The sequence below is a fragment of the Portunus trituberculatus genome, chromosome 16, assembly GCF_017591435.1.
Source record: "Portunus trituberculatus isolate SZX2019 chromosome 16, ASM1759143v1, whole genome shotgun sequence".
Classification (NCBI taxonomy): Eukaryota; Metazoa; Arthropoda; class Malacostraca; order Decapoda; family Portunidae; genus Portunus; species Portunus trituberculatus.
In genome coordinates this window covers 9,668,284-9,676,215 of record NC_059270.1, presented here as the reverse complement: position 1 = coordinate 9,676,215, position 7,932 = coordinate 9,668,284, and positions in this window count along the sequence as shown.

The window sequence follows — 7,932 nt, the reverse complement described above, 5'->3', positions numbered from 1 at the left end:
ATATATATATATATATATATATATATATATATATATATATATATATATATATATATATATATATATATATATATATATATATATATATATATATATATATATATATATATATATATATATATATATATATATATATATATATATATATATATATATATATATATATATATATATATATATATATATATATATATATATATATATATATATATATATATATATATATATATATATATATATATATATATATATATCCCATGTAGATAATGCATTTACTCTGCATACATACAAGTTCTTTTAGTGACAACTTCCCTCTGTGGCTTTGCATTTAGGAAAAGTCCTTATTAACAATTTATTGTCAGGAGTGGAATGATGTGAATGATCATGGTTGGAATAGGAAAGATCGACGGAAATTGACTTGTTCTTATATCACGAATATTGGCAAACGTTACAAGGATGGTCAACTCGTGTTTTTGTAACTACTCTTCTATTAATGATCTAGAATTATCATTTAAGTAGCAAAATGATCATTAAAAACTCCTAAACTTCGTTCACTACACCCTGTAAAATTAGAAAGATTAAACGTTGAAATGTTAGGAAGGCTGCTTTAGTTAAACTTTAGATTGGTGTAGAAATCAAACTAGAATTTCCATTACGTTCTTCCATTAATCCTATATGGGGTATGAATGCCATCACTGGACTCGCCGTGTATAAACCTCGGTGTGATGGGGGCGGCCTATTCAAATGTGGCCCAATGGAGCTTGTTTGTCTGGGATAGCAAGACAACTTAATCCTTCTTGAGGGACGAAGCTTGCCGCCACAGGATCCAGGCACGTGAAGGGGATCTGGTGCCTTGTGTGAGTGTCTGTTTGTTCCCTAGTGTGTGTGTGTGTGTGTGTGTGTGTGTGTGTGTGTGTGTGTGTGTGTGTGTGTGTGTGTGTGTGTGTGTGTGTGTGTGTGTGTGTGTGTGTGTGTGTGTGTGTGTGTGTGTGTGTGTGTGTGTGTGTGTGTGTGTGTGTGTGTGTGTGTGTGTGTGTGTGTGTGTGTGTGTGTGTGTGTGTGTGTGTGTGTGTGTGTGTGTGTGTGTGTGTGTGTGTGTGTGTGTGTGTGTGTGTGTGTGTGTGTGTGTGTGTGTGTGTGTGTGTGTGTGTGTGTGTGTGTGTGTGTGTGTGTGTGTGTGTGTGTGTGTGTATATATATATATATATATATATATATATATATATATATATATATATATATATATATATATATATATATATATATATATATATATATATATATATATATATATATATATATATATATATGTGTATATGTATATGTGTATATGTGTGTGTGTGTGTGTGTGTGTGTGTGTGTGTGTGTGTGTGTGTGTGTGTGTGTGTGTGTGTGTGTGTGTGTGTGTGTGTGTGTGTGTGTGTGTGTGTGTGTGTGTGTGTGTGTGTGTGTGTGTGTGTGTGTGTGTGTGTGTGTGTGTGTGTGTGTGTGTGTGTGTGTGTGTGTGCACAAACGTTGATCCTTGACTGTAGGAAAGAAGTTCCTCGAGCGTAAGTTTGAAGGTGAATTGTCCTAAATGTTTTCAATGTTTCAGAGTCTCGTGCAAGATTGGCGTGTGCATCCATGGTTGAGTGCCGTGAATAGATTACACCTCTTTCCATTTCTTTTAAACTTCCGTTGACATTGAGAGAGAGAGAGAGAGAGAGAGAGAGAGAGAGAGAGAGAGAGAGAGAGAGAGAGAGAGAGAGAGAGAGAGAGAGAGAGAGAGAGAGAGAGAGAGAGAGAGAGAGAGAGAGAGAGAGAGAAGGGGGGGAGAGGGAGTGCCAGAGAGCATTTCATATTTCACACTGCCCCTACAAACAGCTTAAAATTCAGGAGATAAAGTCCAGTTTATGAAGATGAATGAGGAAGTGTTCTTTACATCTCAAACCACGGAAATAACTGCTAGCGGAATATATTTGTTTACAGAACTGACTGGCCAGTTTATGTGATATGATGAGGTAAATGTTTTCACATATACACAACTTCCGCTGAACTCCCGAAATTGTGTAATTTTGCGTCAGTGAGAAAATATTTGTAAGAGGAGGAAGAGAACACTTCCTCTCTTTTTTTTTTGACACATCGAAGCTCCTCTATTTTCATTGTTAACTGGAGCTGTCACTGCCACTCTTCTCAGTCTCTACACCTCGCGCCTTTCTCTCTAATGCAGGGTGCAGACACGAAAAAATATTTCTCTCTCTCTCTCTCTCTCTCTCTCTCTCTCTCTCTCTCTCGTTGATATATATCTCGCATGTCCTCTTCCCTACACCCTGTAGTCGTGTTGTAACTGTTGGTCACTGCCACTTTCATAACTATTTTTTTTTCTTTGCAGGACATGTCTTCTCAACGAATATAAAGAAGAAAAACTGGTACAGAACGTAAAGTCCCGTATTTACTACGCCTTGTTCTAACACTGCAGTATTTTGTCCTTGTTTCTTTACCAAGCAAGAAGTATCATTACTCTCTCTGCGACAGGATCGGCTATCCGATCGCGCCGGTGTTCCTGTGACCGAGAAGCAGACAATGAAGCAAGAAATAAATCTAAGCTGGAAAGAGGCTGACCGAAAATATTTCGAACAGTCAATTTCACCTAAAATATCGGAGGGTTCTTGGGGCAGCCCGTTTGTTTGTTCTCTTTGTGTGAGTGTTGGAACGACATCAGAGCTGAAATTATAACAACCTAAATTGCAACTACCACAACAACAATAACAGCATTAGCCTTTGCCATTGCACTATCGCACCAGAGTAATGATCTCTCCTTTTAGAGATTCCACTGACGAATATAGTTAAGCCAAACATCCAGAGAAAATCATTTGCAGTGCCTAAATGTAAGCATGTAGTATTGATGGGTGAAGATCTGCAAGCGGCAAAAGCAGCAGCTTTTAGTAAAATTCGTCTCCGAATCAAGTGTAAGTTATCGAAAGAAGATAAATAAATTGGTATTCGTGCTAAAACAATAAATGAACCTCGGAGAATAGAGAAGTCGAAAAAAAAAGTGAAATAACGTGTTTCCAGAATGATCAGCATTTGCTTTTCTTTATGATGAGTTTCCTGTATGATGAGATAGGTAGATACATCCGTCTTCAGCTGTAGAGTTGAAATATGAACAGATTTTTAGGTATAGTTATTTTTTTTTTATGTTGTAATGCTAGTGAGTATATCTACGTAACTGTGTAGCTGAAGTACATGTCGTATGTCCCAAAGTCTTCCGAACAAGCTTCCAGGCATATCATTTGAAGAAATGAAGACAGCCGTTCTTAAGAACTTAACTCATATCCCCTTTGTTATAACCCCTATACCCCTTAAATACTTCTATCAGGTGCCGTCTTAACCTACGTCTCTCTAAGGAAGCAAATTTAGTTTCTTCTGTCTCGCTTCATAAGGAATATCCCTCATGTGGAGGTCAGAACTCTACCCCATAATCTAGATGCGGTCTGATCAGCGCCAAATATGATTTTAATATTACTTCGGGACTTCTACTTTTATCACTCCTAAAATTGATTCCTAGTACCATATTTGCTTAATTTTTTAGCCTCTATGCATTGCTTTCTTTGACCAAGATCGGAGATAACTATAACCCCTAAAACTTTTTCATATTCTGAACCTACTAGGGCCTCGTTGTTTATCATGTACCTATTGTGTGGATTTCCTCTACCTACGCTAAGTACTTTGCATTGAACTGCATATGCCATTTGTCAGTCCATTCGTTCATCCTATATAAATCTACCTACAAGGTGATGGCATCCGAATCTGATCTAATCAATCTACGTGTCATCTCATCTGTTTCTAAAGTTGAAGGATTGTTAAGTCTACCTTCCATGACTCTCGGCTTGTTGCTCCCTCTCTTCCCCCTTCTGACTACTTTATACCGCAATTTTGTTCCAGTTATAGTTTTCATGGTCTCACTGTCCCAAATCCTCGGAAAGTTTATGGACCCGATGGGGTCCCTCCTATTATTCTCGAAAATTATGCTTACATGCTTGTACTTTGCCTAGTCAAGCTCTTTCAACTTTGTCTTGTGACTTCTATCTTTCCATGTTGCTGGAAGTTTGCTGCACTCAGCCTGTTCTTACAAAAAGTGATCGTTTCAATCTCTCGAACTATCACCCTATTTCTTCAACAAAGTTTTTCTAATCTATCAACATGACGATTCTTATCACTTCACAAATTTTTACCTGATCCTCAATGTGGCTTTCATTAAGGAAGTTTTCCTTGTAATGTTCCGTCTTTCCTTACTAAGACATGTTCATCCTCTTTTAGAGATTTAGAGATTTTGGTGATACTTTTGCTGTTGCCTGAAACATATCACAAGCTTTACAAGTTCTTAAACTACTCTCCTGAGGCTTGTTTTCTTCTCTTTGCAACATCACTTTAAGTTTCCTCTCTAACCGTTCTATTGCTGATGTGATTAACAATCACTTTTCTACTAAATCATTTAACAGTAGTGTTCCTCAGGGTTCTATCCTGTTATTAACTCACTTCCTTTTATTCATCAATGATCTTCTGAATTAGATTCTTAATTCATCCAATCCTACGCTGATGATACCACCCTAAATTTTTCAACGTCTTTTCAGAGACAACCAACCCTTCAGGGATTTAACAGTTCCGGCAGGGAGGCAACAGAATGCCTGATTTCTTATCTAAGATTTCTGATTGGGACAGAGAAAACAGTATTGTTCAATGGCTCAAAAATTCCATTCCTCCATCTACGAACTTAAACAAATTTAATTAAAGACTGCTATGCCCTATTCTTCAATGACACTCAACTGTCCCACTAAGCTACACTGGATATACTTTACTCAAAAAAATTAAGTCGAAACTTTACATATCATCTGTAGCTAAAACAGCTTCTATATAGTTGGCATTTTGAGTCCTCTCCGCCAGTTTTTCTAATACCCTCATCTGCTAACTCCCTCCAGGGTTCTTGTCCAGCCATGTATGGAGTATTTTTCACATATGTGAGTTGCACTCAAACTGCACTATTAGATAGGCTGAAATCAAAAGCTTTTCGTATTATCATTTTCTTTCCTCTAAATCAGGGATTCTCAAATTAAAGTCTAAATGAATGCCTTCAACCACTTTCTCATATCGACAATGTTGCATTTCTTGCTATCTTCTATCATTTTCATGCCAACTGCTTTTCTGATCTTGCTAACTACATGCCTTCCCTCTTCCAGCGGCCTCGCTGCACAAGACTCCGTTATTTCTCTTACTTCTATTTTGACCACCTCTCTAATACAGTAGTTAATTATTATTTCTCAATCTTTCAGCCCTTTTTCTGGTAAATTCTGGAACTCTTTGCCTGTTTCTGTATTTCCACATATCTATAACCTGAACTAACTTATGAGGTTTTTAAGAATATTATCCAACTCTTTTGGGTAACTCTTTTTTCCCTGTTCAGGGAATAGCACCTCTGTGTTTTTGTTGCTCGTGGCAGGTTTCTCCTCTTACACAGAAAAATGAAGTAGAATACCAATAACATTTACCATTACTCGTAAAGCAGCTACCAAAAATTAAGCTTCACTGGTGGGAAAACATCAGTTTTCAGTGTTCCCGCTTCTCTCCATAATCCATTCACATTTCAGCCTCACCATACTTCTAATCATAATTGAAATCAATATTTCACACCTGATAATTAGTATCAAATTTAAGGGGTTAAACTGGAAATAAAACTATTATTACAAATTACCTATTTGATATATCATAGGCATATATCTTTAACCCTCAAGTGTGTCCCGTAACTTTATAACTAGCAAACATTATGACCACATAATAACACAAACATGAAATTTGCTTCGTTTTTCTCAATTCAAACTATTGTTATTAATTAAATTTTAATTATATTATGTCTGCCTATTGAGACTAAAATGAGAACCATCTCCCGAAAATCAAGAATTTAACGAGAACATGTCTTTTAAAAAGATACACTTTCATTCTTTTCTACGGTTTTATTATATGTATAATAATCAAACGTCTTCACGTTATCTCTATCATTACCAATTATCTTTGGAATTTTTGCACCAAAATGCGCTGTGCATTATACAATCTCTTGTTAAATGAAAATACTACAGAAGGTGACGTATTGCGGTACACAGACTTGAACATAATGTTTGAATATAAGTGTTGGTCCTCATCACTTCATAAGGTATCTAGGATATAGCAGTGGGAGTCCAATGCATATCGTTGTGGAAATTTTCGAGAACAAGAACGACTTACAAATAGAAAACACGAAATTCACTTGCAATCATTCACACAGGCATCAAACACGCGTGTCTAGTTTGTTTCTATCGTGTGTGTGTGTGTGTGTGTGTGTGTGTGTGTGTGTGTGTGTGTGTGTGTGTGTGTGTGTGTGTGTGTGTGTGTGTGTGTGTGTGTGTGTGTGTGTGTGTGTGTGTGTGTGTGTGTGTGTGTGTGTGTGTGTGTGTGTGTGTGTGTGTGTGTGTGTGTGTGTGTGTGTGTGTGTGTGTGTGTGTGTGTGTGTGTGTGTGTGTGTGTGTGTGTGTGTGTGTGTGTGTGTGTGTGTGTGTGTGTGTGTGTGTGTGTGTGTGTGTGTGTGTGTGTGTGTGTGTGTGTGTGTGTGTGTGTGTGTGTGTGTGTGTGTGTGTGTGTGTGTGTGTGTGTGTGTGTGTGTGTGTGTGTGTGTGTGTGTGTGTGTGTGTGTGTGTGTGTGTGTGTGTGTGTGTGTGTGTGTGTGTGTGCGCGCGCTCGTGTGCATGACACACACTGTAGGTGGGTTATCAGCGAATTTGCTCAAGTCTTTCATTAATCTCCTCTCGAGCTTATCTACATAGTACGTCAGTCAGCTACGAGAAGAGGGGACAAATTTTGTAACTTGTCTGCTCCACCTACCAGTTACTGTTCGCCGAAGCATCATCGCAAAATGTGTTCGCCATAAGACGATTCAGAAATGACTTACCGTCATTATATTTCATTACAATTCAAGAGGTTGGAATGAGATGGAAATGAGTTTACGTTCCAAGTACATGACAGTGGTAACGTTGTCCCTTTGTGGATGAACCCCTAAAAATATTCCTCCATGGTATTATTTTTCTATAAGTGGGTGGTTTTACATTTTATTTTGGTTATGGTATTTCATAAATCAAAACAAAACGTGGCAGCATAAAATCAGTAAGAGGCTTCCCGAGAGACTGATGGAGCACTCAACAAAATTGCATCTTATATTTCTTGTAACTTTTAATTTAGCTTAGTAGTAAACAGGAACAATACTTATGATTATCACTCCTAAACAAGAAAAGTAATACAAAAGATACCTATGAGAACAAACTAATTGTGATAAACAACAAATAAAAACTATAAAAGAGCCAGCTAGGAATCAGTTGCCCGATCTACACCAAAGGGTGTTAAATAATATTCAAAATTCACGATTGATACTGATTGCAGGTGATTAGGTCATTGAGACAAACGTCATCCAATCAGCGTCCAAGTTGACAACAGGGCATAAGAGTAACTGATTTATTTATCAGCTGGCAAAAGAACCCATTATTGGTGTAGAGTATTTATTCATTTATTTATGAATGAATATATAAAGATAAATCAAAATATGAGGCATTAACAGTTTATCATATTACATAGATCGTTGTTCGATTCGTGCAAGTGTGAGTGTTGAGTATGGTTTATGTATTTTCATGATGGGAAAAAAAATACATATAAAATAAAGCATCATAGGAAAGAGGTATATTTACTATTACTTCACTGACATTTATTGTATGAGAGAGTGTGTGTGTGTGTGTGTGTGTGTGTGTGTGTGTGTGTGTGTGTGTGTGTGTGTGTGTGTGTGTGTGTGTGTGTGTGTGTGTGTGTGTGTGTGTGTGTGTGTGTGTGTGTGTGTGTGTGTGTGTGTGTGTGTGTGTGTGTGTTTCAGCGTATATCATTC